The sequence below is a fragment of the Heptranchias perlo genome, unplaced genomic scaffold, assembly GCF_035084215.1.
Source record: "Heptranchias perlo isolate sHepPer1 unplaced genomic scaffold, sHepPer1.hap1 HAP1_SCAFFOLD_64, whole genome shotgun sequence".
In the NCBI taxonomy this organism is placed as follows: Eukaryota; Metazoa; Chordata; class Chondrichthyes; order Hexanchiformes; family Hexanchidae; genus Heptranchias; species Heptranchias perlo.
In genome coordinates this window covers 2,854,328-2,876,900 of record NW_027139666.1, presented here as the reverse complement: position 1 = coordinate 2,876,900, position 22,573 = coordinate 2,854,328, and the positions used below count along the sequence as shown (strand labels likewise).

General features: G+C 45.9%; 1 pseudogene; it reads left to right on the top strand.

Moving 5' to 3' along the window:
- Positions 1–4,055, top strand: LOC137318010 (zinc finger protein 436-like; annotated as a pseudogene).
- The last annotated feature ends 18,518 nt before the right edge of the window (positions 4,056–22,573 follow it).

Genomic DNA, 22,573 nt, shown 5'->3' with positions numbered 1-22,573 from the left:
CAGGCCCGCCTTGCATTCCACAGCGCCTCGGCCCTGTCGCTTGTCGCGAGTCGGACTCGGTGGAAACGGGAGAAAAAACCGGGAAGCGGCGGATAGGACGGGGGAGGGGCTGGAAGAGGGGTTTGATGGAGCCCGGGGACGCCCGCCCGTCCGCCGGGCACCCCGGCGCTGATTCGGGGCCTGAGCCGCACTCGGTCTTGCTGAGACTCCAACCAGTGTTAATGCAGGTTGTTGTTGATCTCCTCCCGTTGGCCTCAGCTTTGCAGAACAGAATCAGACAGGGACGGTGCCTGTGCTGCTGCCCATGTTAGAAATACCGACAGCTCGCCGTAAAGGCTCACAGGTGCAGAATTACCACTTGGCCGGGTCCTGGAGGGCAAACAGTGACTGGGCCCGAACCCCACCATCACGCAGCACCTTCAGGAGAGAAAGGGAGAAAAATAGAGGCTGCGATGAATCTGGATTTCAAACAGCGAGGACGTGTCAAAGAGGGAGAGTGCGGGACGGGGGATTTACATCTTAACAGGGGCAAGGAGGGAGAGTGTGGGACGGGGGATTTACATCTTAACAGAGGCAAGGAGGGAGAGTGTGGGACGGGGGATTTACATCGTAACAGGGGCAAGGAGGGAGAGTGTGGGACGGGGGATTTACATCTTAACAGAGGCAAGGAGGGAGAGTGTGGGACGGGGGATTTACATCTTAACAGGGGCAAGGAGGGAGAGTGTGGGACGGGGGATTTACATCTTAACAGGGGCAAGGAGGGAGAGTGTGGGACGGGGGATTTACATCTTAACAGAGGCAAGGAGGGAGAGTGTGGTACGGGGCATTTACAGCTTAACAGGGGCAAGGAGGGAGAGTGTGTGGGACGGAGGATTTATAGCTTAACAGGGGCAAGGAGAGAGAGTGTGGGAGGGGGCATTTACAGTTTAATAGGGGCAAGGAGGGAGTGTGTGGGACTGGGATTTATAGTTTAATAGGGGCAAGGAGGGAGTGTGTGGGACGGGGGATTAACAGCTTAATGAGGGCAAGGAGGGAGTGTGAGTGGGGCCATGGATTTACAGATTAACAGGGGCAAGGAGGAAGAGTGTGTGGGACGGGGAATTTGCAGCTTAATAGGGGCAAGGAGGAAGAGTGTGTGGGACGGGGAATTTGCAGCTTAATAGGGGCAAGGAGGGAGAGTGTGTGGGACGGAGGATTTAAAGCTTAATAGGGGCAAGGGAGAAAATAATGTTCCACAGAAACTAAAATTTTCTGTTCTGAATTTCTATCCTGCACTTGCAGAGATCACTTACGTAAAAGATGAGGACAGATTGCATAGACTCTTGAATATACAAGATTAAGGGTTGATCTAATTGAGTTATTTAAGATGATTAAAGGATTGGATAGGGTAGTTCGAGAGAAACCACTTACTCTGGTGCGAGAGTCTGGAACAAGGTGGGGATCACCTTAAAATTAGAGCGAGGCCATTGAGGGGTGATGTCAGGAAGCAATTCTTCACACAAAGGGGAGTGGAAATCTGGAACTCTCTTCACTCCAAAAAGCTGTTGAAGCTGGGGGTCAATTGTAAATTTGAAATTGACACATTTTTTTTTGCCAGAGTATTAAGGGGTTATGATACCAAGTAGGGTAGATAGAGTTAAGATACAGATCAGCCATGATTTAATTAAATGACGGAACAGGATCGTGGGGCTGAATGGCCGACTGCTGTTCATATGTTGCCAATAGCAGCCATCCGCAATAAGGCTGTGGAAGGCAAGGGCCTTGTTCACAAGTGAAGGGACGAGGGAGATGCTGAGAAAGGTGGTGACTGGTCAGGGAGTGTCTGTAAATGAAGGAGAAATGGAGATTGGCCAGGTAGTGTCTGTAAATGAAGGAAAAATGATGACTGGTCAGGGAGAATATGCAAATGAAGGAGAAATAGTGACAGATCAGTGACCGTCTTTAAATGGAGGAGAAATGGTGACTGGTCAGAGAGAGTCCATCGCCAAAATTGGGAGATATCACAGATGGACTGCTTACAGGCAGCAATAGGGAGGGACATGGTATCGAAATGAGGGGTCGAGGATATACACCCAGCCAGAGTCAGCATCTTCAGGGGAGAAGAGGGAGGGAAACCAGTGAATGTAGAACTGAAACGAGCCAGAATCAGCTCCTTCAGGGGAGGAGAGGGAAGTGAACCAGTGAGTGTAGAACTGAACCCAGTCAGAGCCAGCACCTTCAGGGGAACAGAGGGAGGGGAACCAGTGAATATGGAAATGAACCCAACCAGAGTCAACTCTTTCAGGGGAGGAGAGGGAGAGAAACCAGTGAGTGTAGAACTGAACCCAGTCAGAGCCAGCACCTTCAGGGGAGGAGAGGGAGGAGAACCAGTGAGTGTAGAACTGAAAGCAGCCGGAGTCAACACCTTCAGGGGAGGAGAGGGAGGGGAACCTTTGAGTGTAGAACTGAACCCAGTCAGAGACAGGACCATCAGGGCAGGAGAGAAAGGGGAACAGGTGAGTTTAGAATTGAACCCAGTCAGAGTCAAGGCTGTCAGAGTGGAGAAAAAAAAAACTTAAATAGAAGAAAAAGTTTTGGAGATTTGGATTTCTGCAGAGGGAGGAGGGTGAGTGTGTGGGACGGGGATTTACATTCTGGGGGAATGAGCGGGAAGAATGTTCCATAGAAACTAGAATTGCCTGTTCTGAATTTCTATCCTCTGTTCACAATGTAAACTCCTTTTACAGAGTGTTAGAAGGCGAGTATTTGCAGACGGGAAACTCAATCCAAACATCACGTCAAGATCTGACAGTCACTCAATTCACCAGCACCTGAAGATCATCGGGCTTTGAATATAGAAGGAGAAATGTTTGTCTGTTCTGTCTGTGGGAAAAGATTTCAAATATCAGTTTAACTGGAAAAGCACCGAGAAACACACACCCGAGTGAAAGTGTTCCAGTGCACTGACTGTGAAAAGAGCTTTAACCAGTTACACAGTCTGAAAAAAACATCACACCATTCACAGCAGGGCGAAACCATACATGTGTTGTGTGTGGACGAGGCTTCTACTGATCGTCCAACCTGGAAAGAGACAAGAACAGCCGCACCATGGAGAAACCGTGGAAATGTGGGGACTGTGGGAAGGGATTCAATTACCCGTCCCAGCTGGAAACTCATCGACGCAGACATACTGGGGCGAGGCCGTTCCCCGGCTCCGTTTGTGGGAAGGGATTGAATGCGTCATCCAGCCGACTGAAACACCATCGAGTTCACACTGGGGAGAGACCGTTCACCTGCACTGAGTGTGGGAAGGGATTCACTCGATCATCCCACCTGCTAACACGCCAGTAAGTTCACACCGGGGAGAGGCCGTTTAATTGCACTGTGTGGGAAGGGATTCACTCAGTCATACCACCTGCTCACACACGAACGAGTTCACACTGGGGAGAGGCCGTTCACCTGCACTGAGTGCGGGATGAGATTCACTCAGTCATCCCATCTGCTTACACACCAGCGAGTTCACACTGGGGAGAGGCCATTCACCTGCTCCATGTGTGGGAAGAGATTCAGTCGTTCATCCCACCTCATTGAACATCAACTTGTTCACACTGGTAAGAGACTTTTTAAATGTCCTGACTGTGAAATGAGCTTTAAAAGAATGGGGGATCTGCTGAGACACCAATGCACTCACACTGGGGAGAGGCCGTTTACCTGCTCTGTGTGTGGGAAGGAATTCACTCGGTCATCCAGCCTCATTGAACACCAAATTGCTCACACTGATAAGAGACGCTTTACATGTTCTGACTGTGAAATGAGCTTTAAATTAATGGGGGATCTGCTGAGACACAACGCACTCACACTGGGGAGAGGCCGTTTACCTGCTCTGTGTGTGGGAAGGGATTCACTCGATCATCCCACCTGCTGAGACACCAGAGAGTTCATGAGTGACTCCAGGGGTTGGACTCTGCTGTTAATCACATCCAGGACGTTCATTCTGACGGTTGGGGTTTGTTTCTGATGTTAATAATCCCTTTAACTGGGCTGGAATTTGGTATTCTGTAAAAGTGTCAAATAAATCAGCTTTCTTTTAAACACAATGGGCTAAAAAATGGGCGTGCAGCGCCCGTTGTTTCTGCGCTGCGTGACCTCTCGAAGTGCCAAGATAGCGTCTTGGCTGCGTGTGCACATTCCCTGCGTGACGTGTACCGGTCGCCATCTTGGACTAGGTATTAGCACGTGCGCAAATACCGAACGCCGGCAGCATGTAAAGTAAGAAGAAAATGGATACAATCCGCCTGCAACGCTGATTTAAAGTGATAGACACCATTTTGGAACTTAAGGTTCAACTCAATGCAATCGTACCCATGACCATCTGAACATGTCTTAGCGTGCCTGGAGGACCCCCGACCAGCGCTTTTTAAATGGACCATGCAGGATGTACAGGCTAGCGGCTGGATTATTGATTCTAGCTGCTGATGCATTTGTTACTGTTTTTGGAGATCTCCTATGCTTGAATACCACAATGCGGGGACATAGCCTAACATTTAGAGCCAGGATTTGCAGGAGTGAAGTTCGGAAACATTTCTTTACGCAAAGGTTCAGAGAAGTATGGAACACTCTTCTGCAAATGGCAGTTAATGCAGGCTCAATTGTGAATTCTAAATCTGAGATTGATAGATTTCTGTGAACCAAGGGTATTAAGGGATATGGGGCTCAGGCAGGTATATGGAGTTATGTCACAGGTCCACCATGATCTCATAAAATGGTGGAACAGGCTCGAGGGGCTAAATGACACTTCCACTTATTGCCTCCTTTTATGCGCCAACTTCTATTGCAAGAAAGCGGCACCTGTATCTGGGTGATGTGCCTGTCATGGTTGAATAGCTACCAGTGTGTATGTACTGTCGCTTGCAACAGTGGTAATGTGTAAGGGTGAGAGGAAGCATCTGACTGGAAGGGTTGAGTACTGATTGAAATAGTTTGTTGGTATGTGGGTGATGATGGGTGCAGTGCCTGGTGCAGTTGGTAGGAGCCGTCACTTGACAGTTGACCTTACTCACCTTGACCACTCGTGTCAAAGTATTGAACTTCTTCCTGCATGTTCATTATTCTGTTCGCCTGGCATGGACTTCATCCCCTGCTGCCTCCCACTGACTTTTGGGCATTTGTCTGGAGGCCGTCTTGAACCCTCCACCCCCCTGCGGATATAGGATGTCCCTTCTTCTGCCTACCACCTGCACCAAGGTGCATCAGCAGAGAGCCTTGGTGCACGCACTCTTGCAGGCTCAGATTGGAGAGGTCTGGCATACATATTGGAGGATGTGGGATTTAGTAGTGTGCAAGCTTTATTCAATGTTTTGACACAACTCGTCAGTTTGTAAACATAGGGTTAGGATAACATAGGGTAAAGCATCTGTGCTTTACATGTCTGATGTCTAATCTCCATGCAGACAGCAGACTTATTATTAGCAAGTAACAGGTACCGGCTACCTTCAAGAGATTTTAAGAGACACCCTCCCTTGAAGAGATTGAAGCCCAACTCCCCCTCCCCCACCCGCCCCCCGCTGGTGAAAAATGTGCATTTCTATTTCTACTCTATCGAATCCCTTTATAATTTTAAATATCTGGATCAGATCACCCCTCAAACTTCTAAACTCAAGGGAATGCAATCCAATTTATGCAACCGGTCCTCATAATTGAACCATTCAAGCCCCAGTACCATTCTGGCGAATCTGCTCTGTCCCCCCTCCAAGGCCAATATATCATTGGTGAGGATCAGTACTCCAGATGGGCTCTGACCAAGGCTCTGTAGAACTGAAGCATCACTTCTTCCCCTTTGTATTCCAACACTGGAGATAAAGGCCAACATTCTATTAGTCTGTGATTATTTTTTGTATCTGTGCACTGGCTTTTAGTGATTTGCTCCTCCACCGTTCCCAGTCTCTCACTTTAAGAAAATACTCCAATGTTTCCCTTTTGCAACCAAAATGTATGATCTCACACTTCCCCACATTGAACTCCATCTGCCACAGTTTGTCCATTCACTTAAACTGTCCCTTTAAACCCCCTGCTCCCAGCTACATCACTTACTGTGCCTCCTAACTGAGTGTTACCTGGAAACTTGGATCTACAACTCTCTATTCCTTCATCCAAGTTATTGATAAATATGGTGAAAAGCTAAGGCACCAGTTCAGATCCCTGGGGACCCCACTTGTCACATCCCGCCAATCAAAGAACTTTCCCTTTATTCCTACTCTCTTCTCCGACCTCCCAACCTAAGTCACAAGGTCACTTTCAATTCTGTGCCTTTTATTTATTCTATTAATCTCTTGTGCTGAACGTTTTCAAATGCCTTCTGGAAGTCCATTTGGACAACATCCATAGACACTCCCCTGTCCACCTTGTTCGTTACCTCAAAAAATCCAACTGGATTAGTTAGACATGACCGGCCCTTTACAAATCCATGTTGACTCTCTTTGATCAGCTCAGACTTGTTCAAGTGCTCAATCATTTTGCCTCTGATGATAAATTCCAGTAACTACCCCACAACTGACCTTAAACAGACAGGTCTGTATTTTCCTGGTTTCTTCCTCCCTCCTTTCTTAAATAACGGAGTGACGTTTTCAATTTTCATCTCCAAAGGCACAATTCCTGCGTCGAGAGAGCTTTGGGAAATTATGACTAATGCATCTGCAATTTCCCCACCCGTTTCCTTTAAAACCCTGGGGTGGATACCATCAGGTCCTGGGGATTTCATTCTTTGTTTGCAGTTATTTATTCATCCGATTGTGTATAACAAGACTGAATGTCCCAGCACTGACTGTGTACATAACAGGACTGAATGTCCCAGCACTGACTGTGTACATAACATGAATGAATGTCCCAGCACTGACTGTGTGTATAACAAGACTGAGTGTCCCAGAGCTGACTGTGTAAATACAGGACTGAGTGTTCCAGCACTGACTGTGTACATAACAAGACTGAATGTTCCAGCACTGACGGTGTATGTAACAGGACTGAGTGTCCCAGCACTGACTTTATGTATAAAAAGACTGAATGTCCCAGCACTGACTGTGTACATAACAGGACTGAGTGTCCCAGCAATGATTGTGTACATAACAGGACTGAGTATCCTAGCACTCACTGTGTACATAACAGGACTGAGTGTCCCAGCACTGACGGTGTATATAACAGGATTGAGTGTCCCAGCAGTGATTGTGTGAATAACAGGACTGAGTGTCCCAGCACTGAAAGTGTGTATAACAGGACTGAGTGTCCAAGCAATGATTGTGCATAGAGTGTACATGGGATGTGTGCAGAGATAAATGGGTGGGTTAGAATCCATGATAGGGTGCAGTGACATGGGGTTGTCGTTGGAGATTAAATCGGTTGGAGGAAGTTACAGAGATAGGGAAGGGGCGAGGACCATGGAGGGATTTGAACACGAGGATGACGATTTTAAAATCGAGAAATTGTCGGATCGGGAGCCAACGTAGTAACACACGAACAGAAACTTACGGTTCACTTCCCGGCAGACAGATGGAGAAGCATTGATGTCCGCGGAGGAACAGTCAGGGTCACAGAAGCAGTCGAGTTCACAGACTCCGCCAGTCAGGTCACAGGTACAAATGGAAACTGCTGGAAGAAGACACACAGAGTTCGTACAACAGAGCTCGGATGGTCCCAAAGACGACCTCCCTCCCTTGTCTGAATCCACGATCGCCGTCTTCTCCATCTCCCAAAGTCATTCTTCAGGCTTATCATCCCACTGCTTTCGACTCACCGAATCACAGCTTCCAGACACCCAGCACAACACACTTAATAAATAATAATAATTATGTGGAGAGAATAGAGAAGCTGGCATTACTCTCTTTGGAGCAGAGAAGGTTCAGGGGAGATTCACCAGAATGGTATCGGGGATGAGGGACTTCAGTTATGTGGAGAGACTGGAGAAGCTGGGATTGTCCTCCTTAGAGCAGAGACGGTTAAGGGGAGATTTAATCGAGGTGTTCAAAATGGGGAGGGGTTTAGATGGAGTCGATGGGGAGAAACTGTTGCCTTTCGCTGGAGGGTCGGTAACCAGAGGACACAGATTGAAGGGAATTTGGAAAAGAGCCAGAGGGTGATGAGGAGAATGTTTTTAGGGAGCGAGTTGTTCTGATCTGGAATTCACTGCCTGAAATTGCGGTGGGAGCAGATTCAATAATAACTTTCAAAAGGGAATCGTGTCAATCCTTGAAGGGGGAAATTTGCTGGGCTGTGGGGAATGAGCAGGGGAGTGGGACTAATAGGATCGCTCTTTCACAGGGCCGGCACAGGCGCGATGGGCCGAGCTGCCTGTTTCACAGAGCAGGCAAAGGCGCGATAGGCCGAGCAGCCTCTCTCTGTGCTGTTTGATACTCGCTCACTTTTGCCAGAGTGGAGATTCACGGGAACCGCAGGAGGCTGCGAGTAACTCCACCCGTCTCCCACCCCACCCCCCCGCCGCCCACCCCGCTCTCCCCTCTCAGGTCACTCCCTGGTCCGGGCCCATCCTCTGTCGGCCTCGCCCCCGCCCACAGCTGTGACCGCCCGCCCGCCGGCCTCGGCCGCCATCTTCATCCTCCCCGCGCCAGCCTGTTGCTAAGGCAACGCGGCGCAAGGACCGCGTCTTGACGTCAGCACGCAATAATCTGCAAGAATGAAATTAAAATATAAAGGTACAAAAAAAAGGAAAAATTGCAAATAAAATAAGCTGAATTAAAAACAGAAACGTCCAAACTCATATAAGGCGAATGGTCTGTGTCCTCCCGCAAATATTAGTCTTCTCTACCTGGGGCATAGAAGGAGCAGAACGATTGAATGAACCTTTTTAATGCAGAGGGTGCTGGATGTATGGAATGGACCAGCAAGGGAGGCAGTGGGGCCCAATTATATAAGCAAATTCCAGAGAGTTGGCCAAATACCTGACAGCAGTACCTTGGGATATGACAGACTATGAATTGGGACCTTTATTTTTTTTGTACATGTGCAATAGCTTTTCGTGATTGGTGTACCTGGCCACCGAAACACCTTTGCTCCTCCAGAGCCCCTGGTTTCTCATCATTCAGAAATTAATCCTATTTCTCACCTGGTGCCTGCAATAGATGTTCTTTTTATAACTACCCACATCTTTACTGTCCGGCTGTGTTTCCACGGTTCACTGTCCAATACCAGCACAAACGGTGAGATTGGAACTTTTAAAAAATATTTCAAGATATACTTTATTTCATAAAATTTATGGATACACACAGTTCAATGTAAATACCACAATTGCAATTCAAAACAATAGAATGTATAACGTACACGCTACGATTCCGTTATTACAATTGAAAACACAGCACATATTTTCTAATAGATGCTGTACAAAATGGCCTTACACGGTGGTCTTTCCCCATAGAGCCTATGGGCAGGCCGCACCTTACTTCAGTGCTTCCCACACCACGGACTACTGGACCTTGGAGTGTGGCAAGTGACAATACTCGGTCGTGATCAGCTCCTTCAGCTAGAACACCAGCTGAATTTAGGAAGACCAAACGGCCTCCTTCAACGATTTGATGGCCTTCCAGCAGCAGTTGATATCTATCTCGAGGTGCGTCCCAGGTAATTGCCCTCAGAGCAATGCATCCTGTGTTACCGAACTGTTGGGGGTGAACCCCACTTCGACTCCACGGTATAGGGGTCCTGTCTCTATGGAGGGAGGATATCACCTTTTAACCGAATACCCGGATCCATTTGCCCACATTCCCGTCAGTGTTTGACAAACACTATATGATGTCATTCACACACCTGTCGAACCTTGGAGTCAGAGATGTAGGGGGTAATTTCACCTTCACTGCTTGGTCGATAAACTGACGGAACAGAAATTAAAATCGGGCCGGTTCTATAAGTGGCGGGTGATCCGCTCTACCAGTTCAGCCCCCAGCGATGGTGCAAATTTCCCTCCACGTGTTGTGAACCGGTGCAGTTTGAGACAATGGACCTGTTTGTGGGCTTCGAAGATTGATACTAGGGCGTACGTCAGGAAAGGTGTGGCGAATTTTAAGTATCCCCGGCTGGCGGCAATCGGGTGGTGGAAGATAGTAAATGGTGTCAGGTCAAGTAACTCCCCTTTAACGCTGGCGTTCCTGCCTCAACTATCGCAGGTAGAGTCCTGAGAAGAGCGGCCGCAGCAACACCCACCTGTTTCCGGTCAGGCCACGTATAATATTTAAATCAGAGCATTATCACTTACACGGGACACCATTTAATGCTGGTTATAAATGGATGGAGGAGCCGCCCTTTCGATGGGCATTGAGTGGTCCAGAACACTGAGAAGTTTCTTGTTAACTTATATTTTGTGGGTCGAGGAGGAGCAGGAGAGCTTTCCTTTGGCCTGCTGCGGCCGTGAGAAATCTCCCGGCCCCTGATAATCTCGGAAATGTATCAGGAGGTTTCCATATAGATCTGTGCAACCAGGTCCAGCCTCATGTTCCATTAAACTCCCTGCAGTGAGTAAACATTGCTGCACAGCAGCTCAGAGAGGAAACGATCTCCGGAACTCGCAGCTGGAGTTTGAAATTACATTAATATTTTACCAGTTAGTAACAATCCGGGTGTTGGTCCATTATTATTTTGTTCTGGTCAAAACAAATATCCCAATGAACAGGACGCTGTCTGACCCTGACAGCTCACCCTCAGTCCATCCCACCGGGCAGTGTGTGTGATGGGAAATAATCATCAACCGAAAAGGAGGATTTGATTTTATTCATTTCAGGATTAAACATTTAATATTGAAATCATATTATTTCCAGACTAATAACAGCAAACCATTTCATGTTAGAATAACATCTTTTACCATTTCACAACATCTCATTTCTCGGGTAAAATATAGTTCCTGTCTGGTATTTTCAAATTTATTAAAAGTATTGGATTGATATTAGTTACTTCAGTGAACTCATTGATGATAATGGATAGTAAAATCAGGAGCGCTGAACAACAGGTGCCCGACCCGCGACCACCCGTCTTAGGCCAGCGCCAAACGTGAAAATATACTCCAACTGACTTTTTATTTAAATTCGGATGAAAAGTCTTGAGATGTTTCTATGATTTAACTAATGTAACAATTAGATTCAGTGGGTATTTCACCCCGTTTATCAGCTCCTCTCTGAATTTAGTCTGGGTCACAGCATAAATACACGTGTTGGTGCAAGAACTGAGAAGTTGAAGCATGAGTCCGACTGACTCAATGTCATTGGCCGTATAGGACTGGGTGTTTGTTATAGGCAGAGAGACAACATAGAAAACAAGTGTGCTCCATAACAATATAAAACATCCTGATATACTGAAGAGTAAAATGATGGATTTCCTTCGGTTTTCCATCTCTGGATCCTTGTGACTCTCTCCATTGCTGCGGCCCCGGAGTCCCCTGCGGACTCTACTGGCCGCTGAAATATGCCTGGCGGTGAGAACATTGAACATCAAAATCAGAATGAATGGGAGACAAGCAGTCAACACAAGACTGAACAATTCATACGCTACCCATGCGGGTGAAGTGAAAAAGGTCGGTTTCCAGACACAACCCTGGGGTACATTGTCCATTCTATATTCCGGGCCAAATACAAAGTACCAGGGAATGTTTAGTAAACAGCTCAGCGCACTCACCACCCCGATAACAACAGCCGCCGTTTTCTCGGTGCAATATTTTGTTTTCAGCTTCTGACAACAAATGGCCACAAATCGATCAAAGGTGAAAACCACTGTGAACCAGACAGAGGCCGCGGTGGCTGCAAAACTCAGGATGACAATGAGACGGCACACGGGGGTAATGGTCAAAAATGAAACTGGGAAATAAATCTCAACAATACGCTTCATTATGACATCAGTGATAACGATCAGGAGATCGGCCGCCGCCATTCCCACCAGGTAGCGAGTGATACATTTGGAGAGTCCGCACTTTCCTCGGGACAGGATCACAATCGCCACCAAGTTAACTGTGTGAGAGAGAGACGGATGCAGATAAATTACTGATCAGACCTGGAGCAAAAGCAGCAATTTGAGAGAATCTGGGGTGAAATTTCCAGCTTTTTTGCTGCATCAAACGGTAGAAATTGATTTATTGACCCGGGCAGCGCTTTTGGGCAGAGAAAAGTTTTTAAACACAATTATCAATAATGAATTTGGATATTGGTACAGGAAGTGAATAAAGTGTGCACCCGGGTACACCGGAAGGGCTGAGTGTGGGGACATTGCCGGTGGGGAAGGGAGGAGGGATTTTAAAGACCGTGAATCCAACAGGTTAAATCCGGATTTGGGCTCCAGATGGACGAGAAATTGAGCGAGGGCCGGAAATGTGAGGGGACAGAGTGAGGTGCTGCTGGTTTGTTGCTCTGGGCGGAGAGCGCCGACAGGGGCCGGCACAAAACGGGAAAGACCGAGATCCGTGGCGGTGGGTTTGAGGCTTCGGATCGGATTGGAAGAGGCAGCTGGAGGCCGAGCCAGTGAGTGAGATTGGTAGGGAGACCAAGGAAAAGGACATAGGAGGGGAGTCAGGAGCAGATGGTTTGGGAAAGCGAATAAACTGAAGCAACGGATGAGGAGACAGAGGATTCATTGCAGTTGGAGGAGATGCTGGGATTCACAGGGAGAGACTGCAGCAGAGTGTTAGAGGAAATCTAATCTATAGTCCCAACTCACACAATCCAATTAATGAATTCAACCATTAATTTCTTTGGTTATTGGTGTCAATGGACTGTTTTTTGGTGACATATTGTGTTCAATAAATTTACTTTGCACATTCAATTAAAATTACATTAAAATGCATTCATTGAATTAGCATCGTTCTTCATTGAATTAAGCTGACTCAAAGCTTCTCGAATAAAATATCCTAATAATTCAATGGGATAAATAAATCACTGACTTTATTGTTTAATTATGTTTATGTATTCAATCAATAAACAAATAAAAGCAACATTCACATAAACTGACTGAGGAACCGATAGTGATAAAAACACACGGCGGGAATACAATAAAACTCTCACAATCTGCAACATCCTAATAACACCTTCAAGTCACATCTCCTCTTCATAATCGTACTGGAACTTTCAGCAATTCAATCCGATGAATTATTCACACCGCTGCTGCTCTCTCTCTCCCCCTCTCTCTCGTTATCTGTGTGTGTATCTTTCTCTCTGTCTCTCTTTTTCTCTGGTTCCTTCTACCCCGAGATCTCGTTTCCTTCTCAGTTTCTTTATCGCTACTCTCTATCTCTCCGAACTCTCTCTAATCTCTTTCTCAATTCCCCTTTTCACATCCCAGTAAATCCTAACATCCTGCGCCTGCTTTCTCTTCACCAGCCCCGTGTCCCAACGATCCTATTCTTAGTGTCAGTTTCTTAAATGGTGAAGCCTCTGTGAACATTTTAATGTTTCCACAGATCATCCAAGTCTCCACCTGTTCACCTACACTGTTCACTTCATCTGCAATGCATGGAATAAACAGAATCGAATGCCTCTTCCAGACACACCTCACAATAATTGAAATTCCTTCTCCTGTGGTTACAAAGTACAGCGTTGGACGGCGGCATTGTTCAATTAACAAAACGCCAACATCACCGCTGCTGCTTTCAATCCACAGATAAACAGAAGGGCTCATGATTCAAACAGATAAATTGCAAACTGATACAACATAACCTCAAAACATTGCATTTTACAGTGAATTCATCCACAGTGACGCAAAGAATGAGATGTGAGAGAATTAGCAGCAAACTCAGCTCAGCAACGAAACATCTGAAGCTGCGTCAGATACAGACACAATGAAATAATCTGTCACAACAGTGAAACCAAAAATACTTTAAAATCCCAGTTGAACTGAACAATTTTATTTGGAGGACATTGCGCTGCCTCCTTGTAACACCGAGACAGTGAGATGTCTCATTATCAATCACTGAAAACACACTGATGAAAAAATATTCCAGGACAGGTTAATTCCACAACGTGAAACTGTAAACAGCTCCTGATGGTCTGATACCAGTTCTTAGCCCAGACCCATGATTCCAATATATTCAGTACAGAGGATAATCCAGTAATAATTCCAGGGTTGGGTATAGAAGATCATAACGCATACAATGCAGCTGCGACAAGACAAAAAGAGCAGAGACTTAAACAGTGGATCAACTGATGGAACAGAACAGTCCACTGTGCAATACATTATGGGAGATAAAAGAGTGCCAATTACAGCAGCAGAGTTAACACCGATTTACACCATGAACAGCTCAGGTAACGGCTTACCTGGAACTCCAACGGCTGCAAGAACAGGATAATAAATACATTCTATCTGATACATTACTGAATATCCCATTTCTGTGAGAAGCAATGACTTCTGTTGTCCTGGAAAGCGCAGCTCCGGCATGCAGTCCAAGCTGATACATTACAGCGATCCCTGATTTATACAGGGGATAAATCTCCACTGACACGGTTATACCCCTGATCATTGCTATTAGTTACAGTCTTTTGAACAAACATATTTCATCAGCAGCTTTGCCTCCGATGTAAATGAAGACGTGGATATATCACAAACATCTCAAAGTTTAGAACCTTGTCTTAATGAGACCTCTCTCAGGAATAACGTTAAAAGCTGTGCTCAGAAAGGACTGGTCCAACAACAATGAGCGGCTTCATTTACAGTTTGCATATAATTGTATTGACCATGTTCACTCCTGCCGATTCATTTATAAATTTTACCGATTTCTCCACATTGTATATTGAATTCAGGGACACAAGCAGACCCGTTTCACTCTGTTCCTGCAGTTTCCCAGGTACAATATGAATTTTGAGTCTCTGACACGAGTGCTTAACAATCCTCGGTGTGAAAAATATTCTCATTTCCCATCTAGTTGTTTTGCCAATCATTTTAAACCTCTGACCTCTGGTTATCAATCACCTCGATTAGGCCTTCCCTTAACCTTCTCTGATCTAAGGAGAACAATCCCAGCTTTTCCAATCCCTCCACATAACAGAAGTCCCTCATCCCTGGCAGCAGCCTGGTAAGTCTTCTCTATACCCTGTCCAAGGCCTTGACATCCTTCTTAAAGTGTGGTGCCCAGTGTTGTACACAATACTCCAGCTGAGGCCTAACCAGTCTTTTGTAAAGGTTTAACATGACTTCCCTATTTGTTTATTCAATGCCCTTATTTACAAATCAGTGTATCCCATACGCTTGCTTAACCGCCTTATCAACTTGCCCTGCCACTTTCAAAGATTTGTGAATATGCACCATCAGGTCCGGCTGCTCTTCCACCACCCTCAAAATAGTACATTGAGTTACATCGAAACTACAAAACAGAAACAGACCATTCGGCCTAATTGGTTTATGACAGTCTTTATGCTCCACACGAGCGTCCTCCCTCCCCACTTCATCGAACCCTATCAGAGTACTCTATTTCTTTCTCCCTTTTGTGCTTATGTGGCTTCCCATTAAATGCATCTACGTTATTTGCCTCAACTATTCCATGTGGTAGCACATTCCACATTCTAACCACTCTTTGGATAAAGAAGATTAACCTGAATTCCTGGATTTATTAGTGACTACCTTATATTTATGACCTCTAATTTTGGTCTCCCTCACAAATGGAAACATTTTCTCTACATCTACCGTACCATTCACTATCATTATCTTAAAGACCTCTGTCAGGTTACCCCTCAGTCTTCTCTTTTCTACAGAAAAGAGTTCCATCCTGTTCGGCCTTTCCTGATAAGGATATCCTCTCAGTTATGGTATCATCCTAGTGAATCTTTTTTTGTATCGTCTCCAATGCCTCTATATCCTTCCTATAATATAGAGACCAGACTGTGCACAATACTCCAAGTGTGGCCGAACCAAGGTTCTATACAAATTTAACGTAACTTCTTTGATTATCAATTCTATCCCTCTAGAAATGAACCCCACTGCTTGATTTGCCTTTTTAAAAACGGTATCGCTTCTTTTAGTGATTTGTATCTGTGCCCCAAGATTCTATTAAAATTTCAAAATATACTTTATTTCATAAAATTTAAGGATACACACATTTCAATGTAAATGTCACAATTACTGTTGAAAATAATACAATACAGATCTTAATCACAATGACCTCATTATTTTAATTCAAAACACAGTAAATATCTTCGAATACATGCTGGACAACACAATATGAAATGGCCTTAGACGGTGGCCTTTCCCCATGGAGCATTTATGTAGGCCGCACCTCATTTCATTACATCCCTCAACATGTACTCCTGGACCTTGGAGTGTGCCAGTCGGCAACACTCGATCATGGACAGTTCCTTCAGCTGGAAGGCCAGCAGGTTTCGGGAGGACCAAACGGCCAACTTCACTGACTTGATGGTTTTCCAGCAGCAGTTGATATCTGTCTTGTTGTGCGTCCTGGGGAACTGCCCATAGAGGACAATGTGCTGTCTTACTTAGGTGTTGGGGATGAACCCGGACAGATACAAACACATCTGTCTCCACAACTTCTGCACCAAGGGGCAGCCCACCAGGAGATGACCAATGGTCTCCTCCTTGCCGCAGCCTCGAGTGCAGCTCGCAGTGGTGCTGAGATTCCATGCATATTGAAAGTACCGCAATGGGAGGGCCCTTCTCACCATCATCCAGACTACATCCTGGCGCCGGTTGGTCAGTTCTGGCAATGAGTCATTCTGCCAAATGGCATCGACCGTCTGGTCGGGGAACTGCTGGATCAGATCGACCCTCTCCTTTACCTGCAGCACGCCCACTGTCTGGCGGCCTTGTGGTCGTCAGGATCCTCTCCACCTGGGACAGGTGGGATTGGGGGATTACGGTTCAGTTGGACGGGACGTCTTGCGTCTGCTCGGCCAGCGTGGGAAGACCCAGCCTTCGCAGTGTGGGGGACAGGTAAAAACTCAGCACGTCGCGACACTTGGTGTTTGCGTACTGGGGCTCTAAACATATCCCGAGGCAGCCGCACACAAAGGTGGCCATCAAGATCAGGGTAGTTTTGGGGACACTCTTCCCCCCTTTTTCTGGGGTCTTGTACGTGGTGTCCCTGTGGACACGTTCTGCCTTGGACCTCTGGACAAAGTGCAAGATAGCTCGGGTGACTGTGACAGCGGATCAGCTGGATATGGGCCAGACACTGGCCGCGTGGAGCAACACTGCGAGCACCTCACACCTTATCACCAGGTCCCTGCCGGTTATGGAGAGGGAGCGCCCCACCTACATACCAGGCTTCTGTTTGGCCTTGGTGACCCGCTCACCCCAGTTCTTGGTGCAGGCCAGGGGCCCCCAGAACCAGATGTCCAGCACCTTCACGAAATCGAAACGAACGGTGAAGGGAAGAATGGACTGTTCTTCCACCCTGCCAAAGAACATGGCCTCGCTTTTATTTCGGTTCACTCTGGCCCCCAAGGGCAGCTCGAAACGGTCGCAGATGCCCATCAGTCTGTGAACCGACCGCTGATCAGAGCAGAAGACGCTGAAGTCGTCCATGGAGAGGAAAGCTTTAACCTGAGAGCCTCCGCTGCCTGGGATCGTAACCACCCCCCATTCACACCTCCCCCCGGTGCCTGCGACCATCCTGATGGATGCAGCCAACGGATCAATACAGCACACAAACAATACCACGGAGAGAAACAGCCCTGCCTGGCTCTAGGTCTGATTGGAAAGTCCTCCGGCTCCCACCCATTGATTAAGACTGTACTATAGATGTCAGTGTCGAGCGGTCGGATCCAATCGTGGATTCTCTCCTCAAACTACATTTTGAAGAGCACGTCCATCATGTACATGCTGGATATTCTGTTGAAGGCTTTCTCCCGGCCCAGGCTGATGAGCCAGGTGTTCACCTGCCTCCGGATATCTGTAGAGCCCCAGTACGCAAACAACAAGTGTCCTGCACGTAGTTGTTCGTATCACTGAGCAGTGCAAGGATGGGAACATAGGAACAGGAGTAGGCCATTCAACCCCTCGTGTCTGCTCCGCCATTTGACAAGATAATGGCTGATCTGTGATCTAACTCCATATACCGTTAATACCTCTGGTTGCCAAAAAACTATCTATCTCAGAATTAAATTTAGCGATTGAGCTAGCATCAATTGTCATTTGCGGAAGAGTGTTCCAAATCCTTTGTGTGTAGAAATGTTTTCTAATCTCACTCCTGAAAGGTCTGGCTCTAATTTTTAGACTGTGCCCCCTACTCCTAGTACTCCCAAGCAGCGGAAATAGTTTCTCTCTATCCACCCTATCTGTTCCCCTTAATATCTCATAAGCTTCGATCAGATCACCCCTTAACCTTCGAAACTCTAGAGAATACAACCCCAATTTGTGTAATCTCTCCTCGTAACTTAACCCTTGAAGTCCGGGTTTCATTCTAGTAAACCAACGCTGCACTCCTTCCCTCCAAGGCCAATATATCCTTCCGAAGGTGTGGTGCCCAGAACTGCTCACAGTACTCCAGGTGTGGTCCAACCAGGGTTTTGTATTGCTGCAGCATAACTTCTGCTCCCTTATCAGACATCTTTCTGCCAGGTACATTACGGTGTGATCCGGGTGGATCTCCAGCTCCAGTTCAGAGCATGTTCGGATGGCCTTCGATAGAATCTTCTAGTCAACATTTAGTGTGGAAATGGGTGCCAAATTTCTGATTTCTTCCCTCTTCCCCTTCTGCTTGTAGATGAGGCTGATGATGACTTTCCTCACGGACTCTGACATATTGCCTGTCAGAAGCATACCCCCGTACACTTCCAGTAGGTCTGGGCCTATCCAGTCCCACAGAGCCAAATACAACTCAACCAATAAACCATCACTCCCGGAAGTTCTACTCTTCTCGAAGGACTGGAGGGCCTTTGTCAGCTCCTCCAAGGTCAGTGGCCGAACAATGATCTCCCACCCGCTGTCCTCTAAAACCTCCATAATAAAGGACAGGAAGGACTGAGAAGCCGTGCAGTCTGTGGGCTTCACTTCATAAATCCCAATATAAAAGGACTTGTTGTTACTCAGTATGTTGGCTTGCCAGGACGTCAGCGAGCCGTCTTCCTCCTTCAGGCTGCTGATCACAGAGGTCTTCTGGAAGAAGCGCGAGCACTTCTCTCCCTGCTCCACGGAGCGGACTTTGGACGGGAAGATGAACTTTGAAGACTCAGAGGTGACGACTGAGGCTTCCTGGTCCTTCACCACTCTGAGTTCCTCCGCAGTCGGAGATAAAAAGAGCGGGAGTTGGAGGCCCCAGTCGGTGGTCCCAGTCGGAAGCTCCAGTCGGAGGTAAAAAGAGCGAGAGTCGGAGCCCCAGTCGGAGGCTTCAGTCTGTAGCCCCAGTCGTAGGCCCCAGTCGGTGGTCTCAGTCGGTGCTCCCAGTCGGTGGTCCCAGTCCACATTCGGTGAAATCAGAAACAAAACTAAAATCAAAGAGTGACGTCACAGGACAGCAGGTAGGTAATCGGTTGGTAACTTGCTATTAGGGCAGTGGGTTTCATTAAGAGATTACATGTATAAGTTAAAGTAGATAACCGTATTAGTTAATAATACTAAGAATTAGAAGTGTACAAAAAATTCCAGTAAAGTAAATAAATAAAACACGGTTATATGGGGGTGGCAGGGCAGGCGATTCCGTAACTGCAGCATGTGGGAATTGGTGCAGAGCATGGAGATCCCCGGTAACCGCATCTTAGATTAGATAATAGTTTAGATTCGTTCAGTGACTGCGAGTCAGGCAGGTGTGGGAACCCAGGATACAGTGCAGGAGGAGCCTCGGTCCTTGAACTTGTCCAACAGATACGAGGTACTTGCCACAGGGGAAAACACGCTTGTTTACTTCAAATGGAGCTGGCTTTCGAATGTGACGGTAGCTCAGTGGTAAAGCGCATGTGCGCAGGGTTGTGTTTTATTCTGAGCTTCTCTCTTCACTTTTGTTTCGAATTTTGGAAAGATCCTCTTCGACTCGCCTCGCCTTTACACGCAAGGACAGGCAAAACTTTCTTCACCTGGAGAAAAATCTAATGCTCCGCATAGGATACAATTCAATCGAAGAGCGCACGCGCCGTTTCAATGGCCACCAACCCCAGCTCGTCAAGATGTTTTCAGTGAAACGAACTGTAAACACGAACCCATTTTTGGGATATGTCCTAAGTCCATCTTTAGTGAAATGAGACCCCGTTCTCTATTCGTCTCATGTTGACTTCTTCTGAAATTCAAGAACTCATAATATTTTTGCAGGCCTCTGCTGCAATGTGCCTGATCATTTCTAATCCCGTCCAACTGACTGCTTCCTGACTGATCAGGGCAGTGTTCGAAAAACGGGGACCTGAAACAGGAAGGATGGTTACAATCCAGCAGTGCTTGCAAATACTTTTGGAGATAAATCTCATATCACGACCCCCTCGAACACTCTATCTCGGATGATAACAAATAACCCTGAATGGTTTAAATCCGAGCCTTTAAGAGGCAAAGTCTTGGACCAAATCATCACAACGCTGTGACATTCGATATCTGCCGATGTCTGCCGATGAGGTCTTAAATTCTTAACACTACTGGATCTCCTCCTGAACCGAGGCTTTTTCAGCAAGGGTTGCTCCGCAACTCTGTGAGGCCACTTTTATATCAAAGAACTATTCTCGGTAATCCTGCACCATCAACACAGATTCGGTTCCGAAAACCATGTTCACCTGTTTCAAAAGAAGATCCACTCTGGTTGTTCTTGAGAACCGAAGTTGTCAATTCCTGATCTCCTTCCATCAATGTGGAGAAATATCCACTCAAATTAAGAAACCTAAAAATGTAATAATGCCTTATATATGCTTACATTCTGCAATAGAAAAGTTGCTGCTTGGTCAATATTGAGGCAGGGTTAATCTTAGACAAGAAAAAAATCTAAATCAGCTGCCTGTGGAAGGGCTTAACTTCTCTGCAGTGAAAAGAAGGCGGAACCAGATATCATCAGGCTCACGCAGCTTGTCCCACGCTGCTTTAACATCAACTTAAAAAACTTAGCTGAATGTAAAAGAACCTAACTCCATTTTACTTCTCCCCCAACCGGCCCACCCCATCCATGCCTCTGTGCCGTTAAGCAATAATAATTTGCACAAAGATCCGAATACAATTAAATTCTGGAAAATAAGTGTTAGCTTATTTTTGACTTCCAATTTTCAATACATGAGCCTTGAAAGCACAGACTTTGTTAAAACAAGCTTTTTTTTCATTCGGAATTGAAAATCGGTTAAAACAAGCAGACATCATGAATAACATCACTGTTAATTTTAAACATATTGCTGTCAGGGAAGGCAGCATTTTAGTTCATACATTTCTTTTTAAAAAGAGTAGGTTGTACCTGCCCTTGTGCCTACTAATTACACTCAACATTAACTCTAATCCACCTCAAATAATTAATTCCTTGGCATTTGTAAGAAATTCACAAATGCAAATTGCTTTTAATGTGATAATCTCATGTCGGGAACGAAAGACTCTCACATAATTTACAATAATCAGAATTTCACCGTGGCCTCAATAAAAGTCTGGTTTTCACAATTTAATAGATTACTTAATCTCAATATCTCCAATTTAATTCAGCAATATCTTAAACTTAACACGATAAAACAGATAATATTATAGAAATATCACGTGCTTACAAAAACCCAATAAATTACATTATCTTTCTTTTTGTTATTTCTTCAGTCGCCTTTACAATTATGCGTAAAATGTACTGAATATAACTGAAGAAAAGTTAACCTTCGCAGCTAAACAAAATCTTTGTAACATTTTTACACTGCAGGCTGAAAAAGAGGGTTTCACCATAGCCAGTGGCACCGAAACATTCACACAGGCATTTAAAGAAACAGTGCGCTGCAAACAAAAGAAATTCTGTAGCTTGTAACTACAAAAGGGATTGTGTCTTCCCCTCTCTCCTTTATTGTATGATAAACTAATTTATCCTGTTTTCTCCAAAATCAATTTTCAATTTCTGGTGTTCGCTACTTAACCCCATTTTTACTGAGTCAATGTCTCGAACTCACAGTCTGTGTCTCAACCAAACCTGTTATCTCCTGGACAATTCTTAGGAATCTTACAACACCAGGTTATAGTCCAACAGTTTTATTTGAAAATCACAAGCTTTGGGAGGCTTTCTCCTTCGTCAGGTGGAGAAAGCCTCCGAAAGCTTGTGATTTTCAAATAAAACTGTTGGACGATAACCTTGTGTTGTAAGATTCCTTACATTTGTCCAACCCAGTCCATCACCGGCATCTCCACATCATGGACAATTCTTAACAGACTTCTCTGCCCATCACGACGCTCAGATTCTTTTCAAAAAAACAGCTTCTTTGATAGCCCCCATGGTTACTGTTAGTATTGGAGGGAAAACTCATGCTCCCGCCGAAACGGTTTTCCTACCTTAACGGACTGGGATTAGCACCTTGTCCGTCCGAGGCACTTAGTTTCACTCAATCCACATTATCTCATGTTAAGGTCCGATGCTGCAGTGGCCAGTTTATAACATCGATTCAGACTCGACACCAATAGGTTGCGATTAATCCTTTACTGAATATAAGCAAGTATCAACAAACACAATGTTTAAGGCCATAGTATTAATAGGAAG